This window comes from Acinonyx jubatus, chromosome D3 (assembly GCF_027475565.1).
Source record: "Acinonyx jubatus isolate Ajub_Pintada_27869175 chromosome D3, VMU_Ajub_asm_v1.0, whole genome shotgun sequence".
NCBI classification, from domain to species: domain Eukaryota; kingdom Metazoa; phylum Chordata; class Mammalia; order Carnivora; family Felidae; genus Acinonyx; species Acinonyx jubatus.
The window spans coordinates 42,767,581-42,789,016 of NC_069392.1; the positions used below are offsets into that span (position 1 = coordinate 42,767,581).

General features: G+C 38.1%; 1 protein-coding gene across 6 annotated transcripts in view; it reads left to right on the top strand.

Moving 5' to 3' along the window:
- GREB1L (GREB1 like retinoic acid receptor coactivator) overlaps positions 1-21,436 on the top strand; it is a 279,671-nt gene that overhangs the window by 24,802 nt on the left and 233,433 nt on the right. The gene's annotated exons all lie outside the window — the stretch shown is intronic.

Below are 21,436 nucleotides of genomic sequence, written 5' to 3' on the forward strand. Positions count from 1 at the left end.
AGTCTGCATTCCCACAAGCAGTGCAAAAGAGATCCTCTTTCTCCACATCCTCGCCAATATCTGTTGTTGCCTGAGTTGTTAATGTTAGCCATTCTGACAGGTGTGAGGTGGTATCTCATTGTGGTTTTGATTTGTATTTCCCTAATGATGAGTGAGGTTGAGCATTTTTTCATGTGTCAGTTGGCCATGTGGATATCTTCTTTGGGGAAGTGTCTATTCATGTCCTTTGTCCATTTCTTCACTGGATTGTTTTTTGGGTGTTGAGTTTGATAAGTTCTTTATAGATTTTGGATCCTAACTCTCTATCTGATATGTCATTTGTAAATATCTTCTCCCATTCTGTCAGTTGCCTTTTAGTTTTGCTGATTGTTTCCTTCGCTGTGCAGAAGCTTTTTATTTTGATGAGGTCCCAATAGTTCATTTCTGCTTTTGTCTCCCTTGTGTCTGGAGATGTGTTGAGTAAGAAGTTGCTGCGGCCAAGATCAAAGAGGTTTTTGCCTGCTTTCTCCTCTATGATTTTGATGACTTTCTGTCTTACACTTAGGTCCTTCATCCATTTTGAGTTTATTTTTGTGTATGGTGTAAGAAAGTGGTCCAGGTTCATTTTTCTGCATGTCGCTGTCCAGTTTTCCCAGAACCATTTGCTGAAGAGACTGTCATTATTCCATTGGATATTCTTTCCTGCTTGGTCAAAGATTAGTTGGCCAAACGTTTGTCGGTCCATTTCTGTGTTCTCTATTCTGTTCCATTGATATGAGTGTCTGTTTTTGTGCCAGTACCATACTGTCTTGATGATTACAGCTTTGTAATACAGCTTGAAGTCCATAAAGTGTATATTTATTAAGGATTATGTGCCAAATACTTTACTAAGTACTTATACTGATTGTGTAATTTAGTTCTTATTGCCATCCTTAGCATATGCTATTATTATTCTAACTTAATAATGAAAAAAAAAATGGACAGAAGTTTAGTATCATTTAAGTTCACACTGTAGATGCCAGAGCTGGGATCTGAATCTGGGAAGTCTGACCCCAAAGCCTAAGCTCTCAGTCAATATATTGTACTGATTTAAAGAAGCACATTTAGAAAGTATGAGAAAAAAGAAAAAAAGAAAGCATGAGAGATAAACATGTTTTTCTGTGTTCAATAGATAATGACAAAAAATTAATAGTGTTAGTAGGCCTTTATATTTAAACTTTCATGAACTGAGTATCCATGGACCCATTGAGGCCTTTGTCATTTCAATATTTAAATTAAAATTATCTTTGAATGCCTTTAGATAGGGCATGTACTGTTCTTTTCATGTGTATTCTATATCAGCCCACAAATTTATGGCATTGGCGAATTTGTTACATTAGTTCAGAATGCAGCCCCAGTTTGAGTCAAAGAAGAGGAAGAAGGGATGATGCCAGCCATGCAGGTCCCCTGTTATTAGGAAAGGAAAACGTTTTCTAGAAATCCTTGCAGGACACTCCCTGTAGGTCTCCTGAGCTTGAACTGGGCTGCTTGGCCATCCTTCACTGCAGAGAAGGCTAGAAAGGTAAGGAATAGGGTTTTCATGGTGTGCTTAGATCGGATCAGTCAAACTCCTTTACCTGGAGCTGTATGTACTGGCACCCCAAACAAAATTTGGGTCCTATCAGTAAAGAAGAAGGGGGTGTGAGTATTTGAAAAGGGACTAAGGGTATTTGTCATCCTCATGTTCTTAAAAATTCTGACTGACTATAGGGGCGCCTGGGTGGCTTAGTTGGCTAAGTGTCCAACTCTTGATTTTGGGTCGGGTCACGATCACACAGTTCATGAGATTGAGCCCTGTGTTGGGCCTGTGCTGACAACGTGGAGACTGCTTGGGATTCTTCTCTCCCATTCTCTCTCTCTGCCCTTCCCCTGTTCACGCGCTCACTGTCTCAAGATAAATAAACATTAAAAATAAATAAGTAAAATTCTGGTTGACTACATACTACCCTCAGCCTACCTTACCCTCACAGTAGAATGATTCATTAGGATAAGCTAACTTCTTGAACAAAATCTTCCAAAAATCAGTGGCTTAATTAGCTACTTGTTTGCACTGCAGTCCAACATGGTGAAGTGCTTCTTCTTGCAGTTGCTCAGGGATCTAGGCTCCTTTCATCTTCTGTTGGCATCTTCAAATTCCAGCCTCCAGGATCCCTCTAGAAGGATGAGAGTTTAGGGAAGGACACAACACTTAACTGTCTTGGTCATCATGTCAGACACATTCCATTGTGAGAACTAGGACATGCTGTTTGGCCGTGTCTCCAGGGAGAGGAAGTGGGTTTGGTGAGCATGTTGTCAGCCTCTGCCACACTATGGTTGAGTGAAATTTAGTTGTCTTGAAACGGTTGACAAATGGATAAAGAGATTCTTTATAAATGTGAAAAGTGAGTTTCACAAGAAGTTATAAATAAATGAGACTTACTATCTTTTGTTATTTCTTAAAGATATTTCACCTAATATTCTTCTTTATAGACAGTTTACTATGTTTACTTTATAGACAGCTTACTATGGATAATAAAGTCTCACACCCATCATTTCCAAAAAACCTTCCCTGACCTCTTCAGATGACAAGGAGCCTCTGTATTTACTTCTGTGTGCTGCTCCTTGGCTGCAATAACTGGTTGGCATGTATCTCACTTGGCTATAAGCTTTCAGAGGGCATAGACCATGTACAATTTATCTTTCAGTCACCAGGACTTAATGCCTACAGGATAATCAACAAACTTGTGATTAATGATTGATTAAATGGATAAATGCATGAATGATGTATCAATAATAGTAAAACTTCAGACTAAAAGGATAAAAAACTGGTTTTGAATTCATAAAAATTTAGAATTTTCATAAAAATATGTTAAAATTTTTTAATGTTTATTTTTGAGAGAGAGAGAGAGATATGAGTGAGCGGGGGAGGGGCAGAGAGTGAGGGAGACAGAGAATCTGAAGCAGACTCCAGGCTCTGAGCTGTCAGCACAGAGCCCAACATGGGGCTCAAACTCAGGGACTGTGAGATTATGACCTGAGCCGAAGTCAGACGCTTAACTGACTGAGCCACTCAGGTACTCTTAAGTATATGTTTTTATCTGCAGCATAAATGATTATTTGACTAGCTGCTCACAAGTAAGTAACATATATAGTCATAGTAACTAGTTATATATAAATGATTATAAGGCAAAAACCTTAAAATTTTTTCAAATATAACTGTATATTAACTAACTGGAATTAAAATTAAAACTTAAAAATTTGTTTCATAAATAGATTAAGCATATAGTTCATTCCGAGTGACCCTAAATTTCACATATGTGGAGAATAGGTTAGTGAGATTTTTATTTCACTTGTAGTATTTGTATACTTATTAATTTTTTATTCACTAACCAATATTCAGTGAGTTCCTACTCAAAAAGAAGGTACAAATACACACACTAGTCTATAATTATATAACTGTATGATTTAAATTTTTTTTTAATGTTTATTTATTTTTGAGACAGAGAGAGACAGAGCATGAACAGGGGAGGATCAAAGAGAGAGAGACACAGAATCTGAAACAGGCTCCAGGCTCTGAGCTGTCAGCACAGAACCCTGATGCAGGGCTCGAACTCACGGACTGCAAGATCATGACCTGAGGCCAAGTTGGATGCTTAACCAACTGAGCCACCCAGGCACCCCTATAACTGTATGACTTAATAACCAGGATGGGGGCTAGAAAGTCAAAGAGTATCCAGAGTGCATAATTTATGCTGGAGATGTAAGGAAGTTTTTGAGGAGTTACTGTCTGTGTTGAGATGGAAAGGAAGAGTGAGACAAAGGTAGAGAAGAGTTGGGGGAAGAGAACTTCACAGTGTGTGAAGGCACTGAGAGAGAGTACTTGACCTGTGGGAGGAGTTGAGAAGGAAGGCCAGGGCCATCTTGTGGAAGGGACTGGGGAGAGGCACAGAGGTAGGCAAGGACCAGGCTTCTGGATCTCAAGGCCCTGTTAATACTTTGGAAAGAAAGAGAATGTACTGTTTGAGATGGCAACAGGTAATAAATGTTTCAGCTGAGAAACATTTTGGAACAAAATACATAAATACCAAATATATAAATATAATTTTTATTTTTAAATTAAAAAAAAAACACTTAGGGGAACCTAAGTGGCTCAGTTCGTTAAGTGTTCAACTTTTGGTTTTGATTCTGGTCATGATCTGAGGTGGGTTTGTAAGATGGAGCCTCACATGTGGCTCTGCGCTGACGGTGTGGAGCCTGATTGGGATTCTTTCTCTCCTCTCTCTGACCCTCCCCCATTCCTCCTCACTCTCTCTCTCTCAAAATACATAAACATCAAAAAAAATGATAAAAATAAAGCCTATTAAAAAATACCACTTTGGAACAATAATGAAAAAAAATTAAAACTGTTGGTTATGCCTCATGAAGGAAGGATGAAAACCAACATTGACAGAAAGGTGGTAGGCGATGGATTTTCAATAAGTGGGGGGTGGGGGGGTGGAGTTCTAGCTCCATCTCACTTTTTAAATCAGAGTAATTTCCAGATGACTTAAAGATATTAAGCTAATAATAGCTAACATTTGTTTAGCTTGTGTTATATGTCCAACCCTGATTTAAGCACTTTTTATTATATTGTACACATTTTGCTCATTCCATCCTTACAGCAGCCCTATAAATTGGGAGCTATTTTCCCCCCAATTTTAAGGCAATAGACACTTAGAGAGATAATGAGTAGTGCTATAGGCACTATAAACCTTGGCATTTTAGCTCCAGTGTCTGTGTTCTTACCACACACACATTCTCTCAAAAAGTTCTAGGAAAAAACAAAGGTAAATATTTGATATTAATCAAATATTTAGAAGTTCATTCTAAACATGATTATAAAGCCAAAAGCAAGGAAAAAATTGATAGATTTGACTACCTGAATATATTTATTTAGTTTTGTTTTTAATGTTTATTTATTTTTGAGAGAAAGAGAGTGTGAGCAGGAGAGGGGCAGAGAGAGAGGGAGACACAGAATTGGAACCAGGCTCCAGGCTCTGAGCTGTCAGCACAGAGCCCGATGTGGGGCTCAAATTTAGGAACCAGCAGATCATGACCTGAGCCGAAGTTGGACGCTTAACTGATTGAGCTACCCAGGCGCTCCTGAATATATTTATTTAAACTTTTACATTTCCCCCAAGTATCCAAAACAAAAAATATAAATAAGAAGAAAAAATACTCGCAGTGTATATTATAGACTGTTAATAGTCTTCGTATATAAAGCATTCTTATGATCAATAAAAAAGAACAAATTCCCCAAAAGAAAATGGTCTAGAGGTCAACAAGACTGGTCCTGGACTAAAGCCCACCAGCTTTTTGGAAAATAAAGTTTTATTGGAGTACGGCCATGCTCATTTGTTTAACACTCGTTTGTTTACATATTGTCTGTGGCCACTTTTGAGCTACAATCCAGAATTGAATAATTGTGACATCAAAACCTGCAGTGTTTGCTATCTGGTCCTTTACAGAAAAAGTTATCTGACTTTTGGTGTAGAGGAACATCCACTTTCAGTGGTCTTGAAAGATAATATAGAATCTCTTCTCCTTGGAAGGTTTGGAATGTCCTGACTGGAGCTCAAAAAATGGAGTAGTTGGTCTTTTGAGGTCCCTCCCTTAACTCCATTCTGTTTCATTTTGAACTCATCTTGGGTTGAATTATTACACATGAGTTCCTGTAGGCATCTGTTTTTTTTGTTTGTTTGTTTTGTTTTTTTCTTATGTACCTATTCCCTTTGGGTCAGTGTTCCTATCTTTCTCTTCTTTCTCTACCACCTCTTTCATGGTAAACAAACCCTAGAGTCTTCCGTGTTTTCAAGACACATTCTCTGGCTTTCATCAATACTTGACTCCCCAACCTTCCACTTTTCTCATCCCTGTTGTTGACTTTTGCTGGAGAAATTCAGACAACTAGGGCAATTGATAACAGTACATTTATGGTCTCTCATCTCTATGAGGAACTGTGTCCTCGTGAGGACATGATCCTACATGGACAAAATCCTACATGATCCTAAATCAGCTCCTCCCCAATTATATCTAACAGCTGGCCTGCCTAAACTTTCTTCTCTTACTTCAGCACCCCTGCTCCCTTTCTAGCTCTCTGAAAACGAACTTGCCTTCTACTTAACAGAAGAAAAGGAGGCCTTCCTGCAGTAAATACTGGGTCCCAACCTCTTCTGATTCCTCAGAGTGAGGAAGGCATCTGTGATACTGCTTTATCTTCAACATTTTGCCTCTAAACAGTTTTTCTTTCTTATAGCTTACAAATTAATTTCTATTCTTTCCACAAAAATGAAAGAGAGAAGAAAAGGAAGGAGGCAGGAAGAGAAAAATAAGAGATGAAAAGAAATAAAGAAGGAAAGAAAGAGAGAAAGAAAGAAAGAAAGAAAAAGACAAATGAGATAAAGACAAAGAGAGGAGATGGAAGGAGGGAGGAAAAAAGGAAAGAAAAGGAAGAAAGCTCTTTGATATATTTTTAGGCCTTATACTCCTCACCAGCTGTCCCTGAACATCTCTCTTTCCCTTCACAGCCCAGTTTTTTGAACACATTCTCTCCTTGTCACTCTTTCCTCACAGTGTCATATGATTGAGTCTCCTGTGAGGCTTGTGAAGGTGCCCTGGCCAAGTTGCTACACTCAGTGTTTTCTTTCCATTCCTATCCTGTTGCACTTATTTGAACTTATGATACAGTTGACTGTTATAATTCATTCTTAAAACCTGCTTTACTTTCTTTGTTGATTTTACCCTCTTCTGGTTTTTCTCTTTCTTTTTCCTCAAGTGCTTTGCATGCTGCCATTTTCCCACCTCTTCAACAGAAGACTATCCTCAGTCTTCCATTATATATTCTTCCTAGGCAGTCTCATTATCTCTATGCTAATGGCTCACAAATATCTATCCCCAGCCTAGATCTATTTGCAGACTTCTCCATCAAGTGCCTACTAGAGTTTCCACCTATCTAAATGTTCTAATGTCATCTCAAACTAGAACATAGCAAAATTCAGCTCCCCATAACCCCCTGCCATGCCATGCCATACTGTACCCTGTCATACTACCTGAACCACTGTCCCATAATACACTGTGACTTCTCTGTCTTCCCAATTTAATTTGGAGCTTCTTAAGAGTAGGGACCACATGTTTCATCTCTGTATCTTCAGTGTTCAGTACACTGAGTTTGTTGAGTCAGTGTATGAGAGAATGGAAGTAATAAAGATAAATGAAAACAAGAAAGGATGAAACTTATTTTGGATTCAGGTGTTCCTAGCAGAAATAATAAATAGTCCACCAGTAGATTATCTTCTGAAATGAACTGAGTCTAAGAAATTGGCTGGATGGTGAAGTACCAAAAAACATTCTCCTTACTCTAGAGCCTGTTGATAAAGCACAACAAAAATTCATGAGTCCTGTTGAAACTGACAAAGTAGCTGTGACAGATGACTTTTTATTCAGTATTTAAACCATTTAAGCTTGTAGATTGTAGGATACTAAGACTACAAGAGCATTTTCCTCAAAATATGAAGTTTAGTATAAACATCAGAAATTTTACATTTAGCACAGAGCACAGTTTCATCTAGTACCTGAATTCTTGGTACTTGGCGGCATTGAGAACACTTAGTACAAAATGTTCTGGGTGTAAAATGTTCTGGTATCAAGTGTTCTTGAAGTGTTTAAGTCAGAATACTAATCCTCAAGCAATTCACAACACCAGCTACAAAAATATGCAAGAGAGAAAACACCTGTCACACTGTATTATAAAGTAGAGAAATTATGGTCTTCAAAGTACAGATTTGAATTAATAAAGTGGCAATCAGATGTCATAAGGAAAAGGTAATGTATGCCACACTCAGACCAGAAACTGATCAATTATATAGTTTAGTTTTTTTTTAATGTTTATTTATTTTTGAGAGAGACAGAGTGTGAGTAGAGGAGGGGCAGAGAGAGAGGGAGACACAGAATCTGAAGTAGGATCCAGGCTCTGGGTTGTCAGCACAGAGCCTGATGAGGGGCTTGAACCCATGAACTGTGAGATCATGACCTGAGCTGAAGTCGGATGCTTAACCGACTGAGCCACCCAGGTGCCCCTCAATTATATAGTTTAAAATTCAGATTATCTTAATGCCAATAACAATGTTTTATTTTTTTAAAAGTCAAGTCAAGACTTTTGGAAATTTAAAATTAATGAACATTAAAATAGCCTAACTGTCACTTCCTATACAACTGAACACATGTCCTATAAAGTAATCTTATCTACAACTAACTCCATGTTTTTCTAAATTTTTCTGACAAATATTTTATTGTAAAAATCATTCAAGGTTTACATCTTCCGTTGGGTAAAAAAGTATCATTAAGATATTACCAAATCCAATATTTAATTAAAATAATACAACAGAGTTTGCCTCATCACTTCAAACCCTTTCCTTATTTAAATAAAATATAACATTTTGGAAAATTTGGGAAGTATAGAAAAAGGGAATCTATAATCCTACTGACTTCACACTGCAGAAATGTTTTTTCATAATTGTAATTATTATGTAATTTTGTATTCTGCATTTATCCATCCTTCTTCCTTCCTTCCTTCCCTCCTTCCTTCCTTCCTTCCTTCCTTCCTTCCTTCCTTCCTTCCTTCCCTCCTTCCTTCCTTCCTTCCTTCCTTCCTTCCTTCCTTCCTTCTTTCCTTCCTGCCTGCCTGCCTGCCTGCCTGCCTTCCTCCCTCCCACCCTCCCTTTATGTAATCTCTGTACCCAACCTGGGGCTCAAACTCACAACCCTGAGATCAAGAGTCATATGCTCCTCTGACTGAGCCATCCAGGCACCCCTGTGTTCTGCTTTTAAAATTAGTATGTCGGGGTGCCTGGGTGGTTCAGTAGGTTAAGTGTCCGATTCTTGGTTTTCTCTTAGGTCATAGTCTTGTGGTTCATGAGTTTGAGCCCTGCATCGGACTCCACAATGGCGGTGCAGGACCTGCTTGGGATTCCCTGTCTCCCTCCCTCCCTTTCTCTCTCTCTCTCTCTGCCCCTCCCCCTGCTTACTTTCTATCTCTCTCTGTCAAAATAAAGAACTAAACATTTTAAAAAATGAAATTAGAGGTGCCTGGGTGGCTCAGTTGGTTAAGCATGTGACTTTGGCTCAGGTCATGATCTTGTGGTTAGTGGGTTCTAGCCTTGCATTGGGCTCTGTGCTGACAGCTCAGAGGCTGGAGCCTGCTTCAGATTCTGTGTCTCCCTCTCTCTCTGTACCTCCCCTACTCCTGCTCTCTCTCTCTCTCTCTCTCTCTCTCTCTCAAAAAAGAAAAAAAAAAGAAGTAAATAAAATTAGTGTTTCTCTCATGAATGTATTTCTGTGGTGCTACTAAATAATTATGATTATAATTGTTTAAAGCAGACTGATGCCACCTAATGCTATACTATAATTTACTTAACCATTTACCCAATGGATAATTTAGATGAGATGCAATGTTTTACTTGGTGCTTACAGACCCTCCCCACCATACTTTGTACTTTTTTCTTATGGTAGATTTCTAAAAGTAAAATTGCTCAGTTGAAAGTTACTTTTAAAGACATAGTAGCATAATGATCTCCCAAAGGAGATCTTTGAATTTATAGTTCCCCCTGTAACGTAAGAATACCAATTTCATTGCTAATTTAGCAGTATTTTATTTTTTTTTTAATTTTTTTTTCAACGTTTATTTATTTTTGGGACAGAGAGAGACAGAGCATGAACGGGGGAGGGGCAGAGAGAGAGGGAGACACAGAATCGGAAACAGGCTCCAGGCTCTGAGCCATCAGCCCAGAGCCTGACGCGGGGCTCGAACTCCCGGACCACGAGATCGTGACCTGGCTGAAGTTGGACGCTTAACCGAGGCCACCCAGGTGCCCCTGACAGTATTTTAAAAGAATACTTTATTGGCTATTTTGTTTTACACAACAGACTATTTTTTTTAGAGCAGCTTTAGGTTTACAGAAAATGGAGCAGAAAGTACAGAGGGTTCAAAGATATCCCTCTGTACCCTTCCCTGTAGTTTCCCCTATTATTAACATCTTGCTTTAGTGGAGTACATTTGTTACAATTGATGAATAAATATTGATACCTTATCATTAACTGAAGTTCCAAGTTCCAAGTTCCACCCAAGTTCCAAAAAGGCCTTATTACATACAGAGGGGAGGGGTTCGGTCCTTCTTGGCTGCTGCTTTCCTCATTGCTGCCAGGACATTGCTCAGCTCCTCTCTCTTCCTCTTGGTAGGGACGTGTGTCCCCATCCTTTCCTTGATGAACTTGAGAATGTGCTTGTCCTTAGAGACCTTGAGCAGCTCCATGGTTCGCTGCTTGCTCATATGGGGCAAAGCTGCACACCTCTTGGATCATGTCCCGCATGAACTTGGTGTGCATGGTGAGGCGCCCCGGGCAGTGTTTGGGCCTCGGCTTGCTCGTGTTCTTAGTCACCTTGTGGCCCTTGTTGAGGCCCACGGCCATAGGGTAACAAGGGTAGTGCAGAGCCCTGGCTGCTGGTCCTCAATGGCTCCCCACAGCAGAACGTAGAGTTCTATGCATTTTAACCAATGTTTAATGTCATGTATCTACCATTACCATATTATACAAAATAGTCTGCCTGCCCTAAAAATCTCCTATGCTCCACTTATTCATCCTTCCATCCCACAAGCCACTGGAAACCACTGATCTTTTTACTGTCTGTATAATTTTGCCTTTTCCCGAATGTGATATAGTTGGAATCATATGTTAGGAAGTCTTTTCAAACTGGCTTCTTTCATTTAGCAATATGCAGTTATGTTTCCTCCATGTATTGATAGCTTTTTCTTTTTATCATTGAATAAATATTCCATTGTATGGATGTAGCACAGCTTATCCATTCAACTTTTGAAGAACATCTTGGTTGCTTCTAGTTTTGGCAATTATGAATAAAGCTGCTATAAACATTTGTGTGCAGGTTTTTTGTGTGGATATAAATTTTGAACTAATTTGAGTAAAGTATGTTTTCATAGCCACTTGTTATTGTTTTATGCATGTATTCTATTCTATCTCTGAATATATTTATGAAATGAATGTTTAAACACACTTTTTTCTCCCTTCAGAGTCTCTATTTCTCCAAGTTGCTTTTTGTTTGTCTATTTTGATCACTATAGTCTGTGTTTGAGATGTTCTGAGGTTGTTTGGTGATTCTGGCTGCCTGTTCTTATTTAAGAGCAGTGCCCCATAAAGATGATAAGAAGCTGTGATCCCATGGTGAGACTTGCTACCTATGGGCCATTTCACTAAGAAAAGCTCACTGTGAAATATTTCATCTTGGACTGGTTAGATTCCCCAGAGTGAAATCTTCTGACTTCCTCCCTTCATGGTATAGGACTGGTTACCATCTTTCTAGAAACTGAGTTGGAGAAGAGGTTTGGAAGTAGGTGGACTCTGCTTTCAGTTAACAAAATGTTCACCTAATTTCCCTGTTTGTAGAATGGTACCCCCACTTTGAATTGTGCATGTCTAGTTTTCTGAAGAATCAGGGAGATATAGTTGCCTACTTGGACTTGGGGAAAGGATCTAAGGATTTATCTGATTCTTAAAAGAGAATTCCAGTTAATCCTCCTGTTTCTACTGTCACCTTTATCCTCATACCTGAAACCTAATATGGCAGTGCCTTTGGGGGAGATACGTGGTTTGCCGTGTAAACTGCTTGTTTCTAAGCTTGACTTGGGATTCAACTTTCTCAATGCTGTGAGGTCATCTGCTTATCCATCTGCTTTCCAGTTTGAAAATTTTGTTGGTGATCCCTTGCTTCTGTTCTTCTTTGTCCTTACAAATTCATGCCTTTAAAAAAATCCTGTGCAATACTTTTAGTTAGATTTTGGTAGGAAGTGAAAGTAAATGCATTTGGACAATCTGCCATAGTTCTGTGAAATTCTCATATATCCTTTTAAAACAGAAATCAGGGGTGCCTGGGTGGCTCAGTCGGTTAAGCCTCTGACTTCAGCTCAGGTCATGATCTCATGTTTGTTTGAGCCCTGCATCAGGTTCTGTGCTGACAGCTCAGAGCCTGGATCCTGCTTCGAATTCTGTGTCTCCCTCTCTCTCTGCCCCTCCCCTGCTTGTTCTCTCTCTCTCTCTCAAAAATAAATAAAAATATTAAAAAAAAAAAAACCAACCAGAAATCAAAACCCAAACCCTTCTCTATAGTCAATAGATGTTAATTGGTTAAAATTTTCAGAAAAAATATTTTAAAAATTTTTAGTTAATATTATCTATAAATGGACCACCACGTAAAATTTTGGTACTTGTCCATTATGACTTTTCTGTGTGAATACATAAACATTTGATTTATTTTTATTATTTTTTCACTTGTATAAAAAAATACAATTGTGTCTACAGAGATAGCAGTTCAGTGGGGAAGGGAGAAAGGATGTGAGTAGGAATTGACTGCAAACAGACATAAAGGAACTTTGGAGGGGTAATGGAGGTGTCCTAAACCTGGATTGTGGTGATGGTTGCTTAACTCTACAAATTTACTAAGAACTATTGATGGGCATATTTTATGGCATATAAATTATAGCAATAGATTTGTTTTAAAAATTCCACACTAACCAGCAAAAACCAAAAATATGATTTACTCAGACCATATCATACATCTTTGTTCACTTAAAAATTTATTATGGACGCCTTTCATGTCAACAAATTTATACCTATAAAACAAAATTGTAATTGTATAATTAACAAAATGTGTTTCTCCCAGATCTTTTCCCTTCACCTTGCAAATATAGAAGATCCCACTTTCATAGTACATTTTTTGTTTGCCTTTTTACATTCTTATTCATATATTTATATATTGATGCATAGTTGTCATTATTACATAGTTTAGCACTGTGGTTATAAAACACTATTCTAGCCATTTCCCCATATGTTACATAATTATTGTTGATAGTTACATAATCCTTCATAGGGTACATATGTCATGCACTAATTACCATATCCCTGTTTTGGGGGTCTTGAGCTATTTCAGGATTTCTGTTGTTAAAAATAATGATATAATAATAATAACTTTATGCATATAGCTTTTCCTTTCCTTTTTCCTTTTTTTAATTCTTTACTTAGGATAAAGTCCTAGAAAGCCTCTACTGCTTTTGAACTAAAATAAACACAAATAACTTCAGAATTAAAAAAAAATTGGCTTTTATATAATTCCTTTTAGATGTGTTTTGGAAGATTCCTTATATGGAGAACCTATCATTTGTTACTATTACCTTTTAAGTTCTATATTATGGCCTCTGATATTTTGCTGAACATACTTTTTTTTAAAGGTTTTATTTATTTTTAAGAGAGAGAGAGAGAGAGACACAGAGTGTGAGTTGGGGGGCGGGGAGTGGCAGAGAGGGAGGGAGACACAGAATTCAAAGGAGGCTCCAGGCTCTGAGCTGTCAGCACAGAGCCCAACGCGGGGCTCGAACCCACAGACTAAACAGTGAGATCATGACCTGAGCTGAAGTCAGAGTCTTAACCGACTGAGCAACCCAGGTGCCCTGAACATACTTTAAAAAAAAAAAATCAGATATACTTATTTGAAGTGAAGACAGGCAGGAATTCTGTGAAGAAACCCAATACTGTTGTCTCTTGTGGAAAAGTAGCAGCAACCTCATAGTGTTTTCATCCTATTTAAACTTTACAAATGGAGGATTTTATAATACAAACTACAGAATCTAACTTTAGGTTGGGTGGCCTCAGATTTCTAAAGCCTATTCACCTTAAATACTTGTCTGTATTGGGATGTCTCATTACTGATTTGCAGCTGTGCTTTTCTGGATACATGCTGAGAAGCCTTCTTTTAACTCAAAATGTTAGTTAAAAAATTTTAAGTTAGCATTAATGGCTTACCACATGACCAAGTAGGAAAGTGACTAGACATTCTAGGGAAGTCTCCAGGAGTTCTTAGAATCCAGGAAACACACCTTACACATACTCAGGTCACTGGGGACAGGCAGTCTACGGATTTTGTTCTTCTGAAATGATCAGCCACAACAGACTAAATTAACTGGCTTTAGGATACTGTGCTCAATGGATGAGTTAGATGTAGAATTTCAGGAAGCCCAAGGTCAAGTTAGTTCCTAAGGAACAATGCATGCTTTTTATAACCTTCCCTACATTTCCCTCTGTGCTATAACCAGGTTATGACAACTGGGACCTTGTCACCAACACTTTCAAAGATAATTTTAAAAGACTATTCAAACATTAAAGCTAGCCCCCTCCTTGGTACATACTCCCCCTTCTCTCCTCTCCCTGGGTGGCCAGGAAAACCCAACATCAAGGGCAAGGGGCGTTCCATTTCCTACCCCTTTGTGTGTGTGGTACCTATCAGGCCCTTACCCTCTCATCCCCATTTTACCCCCGAATTGATTCAAGGACCAGTTTGTTTTTTTTTAACAGCTTTATTGAGACTTAATTCACATACCATAAAATCCACTCATTCAAAATGCTTTTGAGTATTTCCACAGAGTTGTGCAACTATCACTTACCACAATCAATTTTAGAACACTTTCATCACCTGAAAAAAGAAACCCATACTCATTATCAGTTAGCTGCATTCCACCCCCCAAATCTCCTAGCCCATAAGTAATCACTAATCTATATTCTATTACTATAGATTTGCCTAATCTAGACATTTCAGATAAATGGAATCATATGATATGTGACCTCTTGTGACTGTCTTCTTTCACTGAACAGTGTTTTCAAGGTTCATCCACATTGTAGCATGCATTGATACTTCATTTTTTTTTTATTGTCAAATGCTATTATTTTGTATGGTTATACCACATTTTCTTTATCCATTCATCAGTTGATGGGAATTTTGGGTTGTTTTGCTCTTTTATAAATAATGCTTAACGCTGCTACACACAAAATTTTATACAAAATTGTACAAAATTTTGTTTGATGTATGTTTTCATTTTTTGGGGGTATATACCTAGGACTGGATTTTCTAGGTCATATGGTAACTCTATGTTTAACATTTTAAGGAATTGTCAAACTATTTTCCAAAGCAGTTGTATCACTTTATGTTTCCACCAACAATCTATGAGGGTTGCGATTTTCTGACTTTTGTTATTGTCTCTCTTTTTTATTTTAGCTATACAAATGGATATGAGGTATCTCATTGTGGTTTTGATTTACATTACCCTAATGGCTAATGATGTTGAGCATCTTGTGTGTCTTTTTTGGAAAAATATCTGTTCAAATCTTTGATTGGGTTGTCTTTTTAATGTTGAATTGTAAGAATTCTTTATATATGCTGAATACAAGGCCTTCATCATGTACGTGATTTACAAATGTTTTCTCCCATTATGTGAGCTGTCTTTTCATTCTCTTGATGGTATCTTTTGAAGCATAAAGGCTTTTAATTTTTATGATTTCAAGTTTATCTGCTCATTATTTTGTTATTTGTGCTTTTGGTTTCATGACTAAGAAAGCATTGCCTAGTCAAGGTTCACAGAGATTTACACCTATGTTTTCTTCTAAGAGATTTGTAGTTTCTGCTTTTACATTTAGGTATATGACCCATTTTGAGTTAATTTTTATGTATAGGACAGTGTAGGGGTCCAACTTCATTCTTTGTATGTGGACATGTAGTCGTTTGGGCACCATTTGTTGTAATTCCTTCTCAATTATCTAGATATCATCAAATATCAATTGACCATTGGATGCCTGGGTGGCTCAGTTGGTTAAGCATCTGACTTTGGGACTTCAGCTGAGATCATGATCTCACAGTTTATGGGTTTGAGCCCCACATCTGGCTCTGTGCTGACAGTTCAGAGCCTGGTGCCTGTGTCATATTCTGTGTCTCCCTCTCTCTTGGCTCCTCCTCTGCTTGCACTCTGTCTCTCTCTCTCTCTCTCTCTCTCAAGAATAAATAAACATTAAAAAAAATCAATTGACCATAAAGATAATGTTTTTATTTAAAAATTTTTTTAATGTTTTTATTTATTTTTGAGAGAGAGAGAGAGAGACAGAGACAGAGAGAGATAGAGAGACAGAGTGTGAGCAGGGGAGGGGCAGAGAGAGAGGGAGACCCAGGACCTGAAGCAGGCTCCAGGCTCTGAGCTGTCAGCACAGAGCCCGACATGGGGCTCGAACTCACAGACTGTGAGTCTATGACCTGAGCTGAAGTCAGATGCTTAACCGACCTAGCCACCAGGCGCCCCAAGATAATGTTTTTTTCTGAACCCTCAATTGTATTCCATTGATCTATATGTCTACTTTTATGTCAGTAGCACACAGTCATGATTACTGTAGCTTTGGAGTAAGCTTTGAAACTAGAAGTGCAAGTCCTCCAGTTTTGTTCTTTTTGAAGATTGTTTTGGCTATTTTTGGTCCTTTGAATGTCTATATTAATTTTAGGATCTGTATCTTACTTTCTGCTAAAAAACCAACTGGGGTTTTGATAGGGACTGCATTGGATTTGGGGATCTCAAGGCCTATTTTGTGCGATTGCTTTGAACATCCAAATGGTACCTCCTGACTGTACCTTCCTTGTTCTTCTCCCACAAGACAGAGTAATTATTGCTCTTAGTCCTGAGAGAAAAGGAAGAATCTGTTCATAAATATTCATAATTAAGTGTGTTTTTTCTGCCTTCATTTATTCTGATGTGAGATGAGGTCAGTAAGTGTACTTATGTCATAAGGATGTTGTGAACATTAAATAGGAAAATCCATCTGAAGCACCTAGCAAGCACTCAATAAGTGTTACCCACAATAATAACAATTATACTCCTAGGCATCTTTGGATCAAGATTGATTCTTGACATCCTTCATGCATTGACCTCATCTCCCACTATTCTCTCAGGTATGATCTGAACTTCAGAAAAATCCACATCTGTCTGATTCTCAAAAGCCAGTGTGCTTCCAATTATATTAACAGGTGTTTGATAGATTAAAACAGAAAATAAGAGGCTGGGGCACCTGGGTGGCTCAGTTGGTTGAGCACCTGACTCTTGATTTTGGCTCAGGTCATGATCTCAGTTCGTGAGATTGAGCCCCACATCAGGCTCTGCACTGAGCATGGAGCCTGCTTAAGATTCTCTCTCTTTGTGTGTCTGTCTGTCTGTCTCTCTCTCTCTCTGTCCCTTTCTCTCTCTATCAAATTTAAAAAAAAGAAAAAGATAAGAGGAATTTTGCAATATGTAGGAAAAAGGAAAATTTCTATTAAGAAAACTTTAATGGAAAAAGTATAATTTCTACGCTCCAAGTAAAGAAATAGCTGGCAGATTTTTTTTTTTAATTTAGTAGATATTCATTCTTAGTAGACCAGGATGCTCATGACTTAAAACCAGTTGGGAGCTGACAGATACAGGGGAACCTGGGAGGTCTGCTGAGGTGAAGCATCAGGTAGAAGAAATTATGTCTGTTGGTTAATTTTGTTGTAACCTGAATGTCCACATGTTCTCTAGCTTGGAGGGAGAGTTCCCACCCTTTAATACCCAGGTAAGTCTGTGGTCCAGTCTGGACACCTCCACAAGAATATGATAATCCTAGGTGATACTGACATATTCTCTTCTGTGTTGTCATTTCTCACTCTGGAATATAGATCTGGGCTTCTATACCTCTGATCAACCTGAAGAAGATGATGTTAATATTTTATAACTAAATGACCTTGCTAATATTATAAAATGTAAACTGGAATTTTCTTTTAGTGGACTATCCTTTTCCTGGCATTGGAAACTGATTTCTTACATTCACTTTTTGAGTTAACAATCACAAAATACAATATAATCCAGTGGTGAGTGAATGGATTTCCTTAGCAGTTTACAACTTTTATGAATGATGTAATAGTTTTTAGCACTAATGTTACAGACTTTGAGAAGGATATTCATAGGCAATAAACTAATGAGTTGTGTCTGTGTGTGTAACTAAATTCATGCTCATTTTTTCATTCTCTTCTTAATCCTACTACTTATTGTCTTATCATCCTCTTAAGCTTCTCTCAATGCACTCTATTCCATAAAACCTATCCAGATCCTCCCAGCTAGATATGGGATTGTGTTCTTTGAACTTCTGTATAAGCAGATGTTTATAAATCTCTCACAGCACTTACTAGATGTCACTTTGTGTAATAGTTATTTGTGTACTTACATTATTCCCCTGCTAGGTTGTATGCTCCTAGAGTCCAGGCTTAAGTGTGTGTTATTAATCTTGCTATAACTTAACCTCCTAATATAATTCATTGAATACAGTGAGTGTTTAAATATGTTTGTTAAATTACATTTCTGGGTTAAGATGGGAGGAACTTGGCTAGCTACTTAACAGGCAGCCATTTTTTATACTTGACTGGGGTAGCTCATCAAGAATCTTGAACAGAAGCTTACTGTACCTGAGCACCTGACCTGGACACTGGCTCTGTACCTGGGTGCTGGGGTTTATAATTCATGTAAAACACACAGGTAACAGTCCTTTACAGATAAAGAGATAATGTTGATGAATCTGCGCTACTAATAAAAGAACAAATGACCTAGAACTTCTCAAAATGTCCTCAGGGTTCATGCAGTAGGAGCACTTATTTAAATATTTTTCTTTTGATACTTTTAGCACACTTGCCTGAAGTTAATTTCTAGCTACAGCATCTCATTAGAAGAACTGAAAACTTAGGGAATGTTTGAAAGGGGCCGTAAATGGACTAACGTTATACTGAATTCCATGCCATAGTAAAGTCATTTAGCAAAATCCAAGCGAGCAAAATTACAACTAGCACATGTATGTAAATAGATCACTATATTTGTCCTGAGATAGAGTAGGTTCTATATGGCTGAATGTAGCCTTCAGTGTTCAGATTAGCTGGAATTCACCACATTGAGTAGGGGACTAGCTGTGACCTAGTTGCCTAGGAAGATAGCATTTATTTATTTATTTAAAAAAAATTTTTTTTTCAACATTTATTTATTTTTTGGGACAGAGAGAGACAGAGCATGAACAGGGGAGGGGCAGAGAGAGAGGGAGATACAGAATCGGAAACAGGCTCCAGGCTCTGAGCCATCAGCCCAGAGCCTGACGCGGGGCTCAAACTCCCGGACCGCGAGATCGTGACCTGGCTGAAGTCGGACTCTTAACCGACTGCGCCACCCAGGCGCCCCGGAAGATAGAATTTAATAGAGCAGTGCTTCTTAAACTGTCTGTGGTGAAGCACTAGTTTATTTTCTTTGCAATTTAGGTAATTAATAATTTTGTAAAATACAATAATCATAAAAACTAAAAAATGAAATTTAAAAAGACATGCAAAGCACAACCCCCAATTTTTAAATATTATATTCAACAGACATAAAATTATTCTGTCAAATTGCTGTTCTGTACTTACCTGATCAGGGAACACCTCCAGTCCATGGATCACACTTTGAGTAACACTGGCTTAGAGGATGGACTGTCCTGATATGCCCACATAAGGGTTTAGATTGCCTGTCCATTAACACAATTCGGAGGTCTGTTTGATCCAAATGAGTGCTCAGCAGGGTGGGGCGGCGGTGCTTAGATGGATTAGTCAGTGGAACATGCAACTCTTCATCTCAGGGTTGTGAGTTCAAGCCCTATGTTGGGTGTAGAGATTACTTAAAAATAAAATCTAAATGTACATACATACAGGGGCTCCTGGGTGGCTCAGTTAGTTAAGCATCCGACTTTGGCTCAGATCATCATCTCATGGTTCATGAGTTCGAGCCCCACTTTGGATCCTCCTCTCTGTCCCCTCCTCTCTCTGTTCTTCTCTCTCTCTCTCTCTCTCTCTCTCTCTCATTCTCTCTCTTCTCCCCCCTCAAAAAAATGAATAAACATTTAAAATATATATATATTAACAAAATTAAAAAAATACATATATACATACATAAAAAATGAATGCTCAGGGATAATAGGAAAAAATGCTATGTCTTGAGGTGAGACCAGGTCAAAAATTGAGCTTATCCCTCATTCTGTAGGGTGAAAAGACTTGAAGCAGAAAGAAGAGGGTGTAATATAATTGAAATGGTATGGTTAATGATTTTTGGTTTAAGATAGTTGGTAGGGGTAAGATGAAACAGTAAGACTTCCAAAAAAATAAGTCCTAAGAGTTCAGGCAAAAGTGAACAGTAAATCCCTGGTCAGATCTGAAGCTGTGGAAGTAAAAACGGAGCAGTAGCAGAAGTATTTACTGAGCCTCTTTTATGTCCTAAATATTGTACACACTAAGCACTTTACATATATATGCTAGCTCATTTAATCTTGACAACAATCCTTTGTGGTAGTACTATTAACCTCATTTTTCAGATGAGGAAACGGGCTCCAAGAAGTTGAATGACTTGTCCCAGGATTTTCAGATGGTTGTGATGTGTAACCCAGAGCCCAGATTTGTTAGGTTCTTAAATAATTGTCTAAATACAGTGCTTTTGCAAATCTTGCTTAACATTTTGGGCTGTTGAGTTGAGAGTTATCACTGTCCTTTGATACCAAATAGCCTGTTAACCACTATTATCAGCCTTTCAACTGCTTTGCCTGAACTTTTTTGGAGATTTGGCCTTAATTCTGATCAACCTGGTTGCTCCATCATTGGAGCAACATAACCCTGTGAAGTGGATTAAACCTAGGGTGGATGCTAACACTGGGGCAGAGCTGCTCAATTCTAATTTTTAGGTGGCATTTTATAAATCTGACTCTAATCATGTAGTTTTCTACTGTCTTCATTGCACATGGTAAAGTATTTCATGTAGGCTGCTTTAAGTCCTGGTGGTGCCATGGTTTTTAAAATAAGCTGACCCTTTGGGCACCTGGCTGGCTTAGTCAGTGGAGTGTGAGATTCTTAATCTTGGGGTTGTAAGTTTGAGTCCCCCATTGGGTGTAGAGATTACTTAAAAATAAAAAAATTAAATTAAATAAACTGACCCTCTAAAAGATTAATTTTATGAAACTTTTCAGTGTGAATTTTCTGCTTAATAAAGAGAATAGTAATTATGTACTATTTTTTTCCCACACCAGATTGTAGAATAAGAACTTGCACACATTGTTCTAAAGAACTGCATACTCCATGCACTATTGGCACTCTATAAATGTTAAATAGTAACTCCTTGGAGAAGAGGGGAAGTCTTTCATTAAAACAGAATACAATGTTTTGGGTGCTTGGGTGGCTCAGTCAGTTAAATGTCTGACTCTTAATCGCAGCTCAGGTCATGATCTCTCAGTTCATCAGTTCGAGCCCTGCATTTGGCTCTGCACTAACAGTGCAGAGCCTGTTTGGGATTCTCTCTCTCCCTCTCTCTCTCTGCCTCTCCTCCACGCTCCCTCTCTCAAACTAAATAAATAAACTTAAAAAAATAAAATACAATGTTCATTGCCAGTTGAAAAACACATTCGTAATAAATGAGCCAAATATTTGCAATTGTCTGTTATCCTACATTCATATCCTACATAC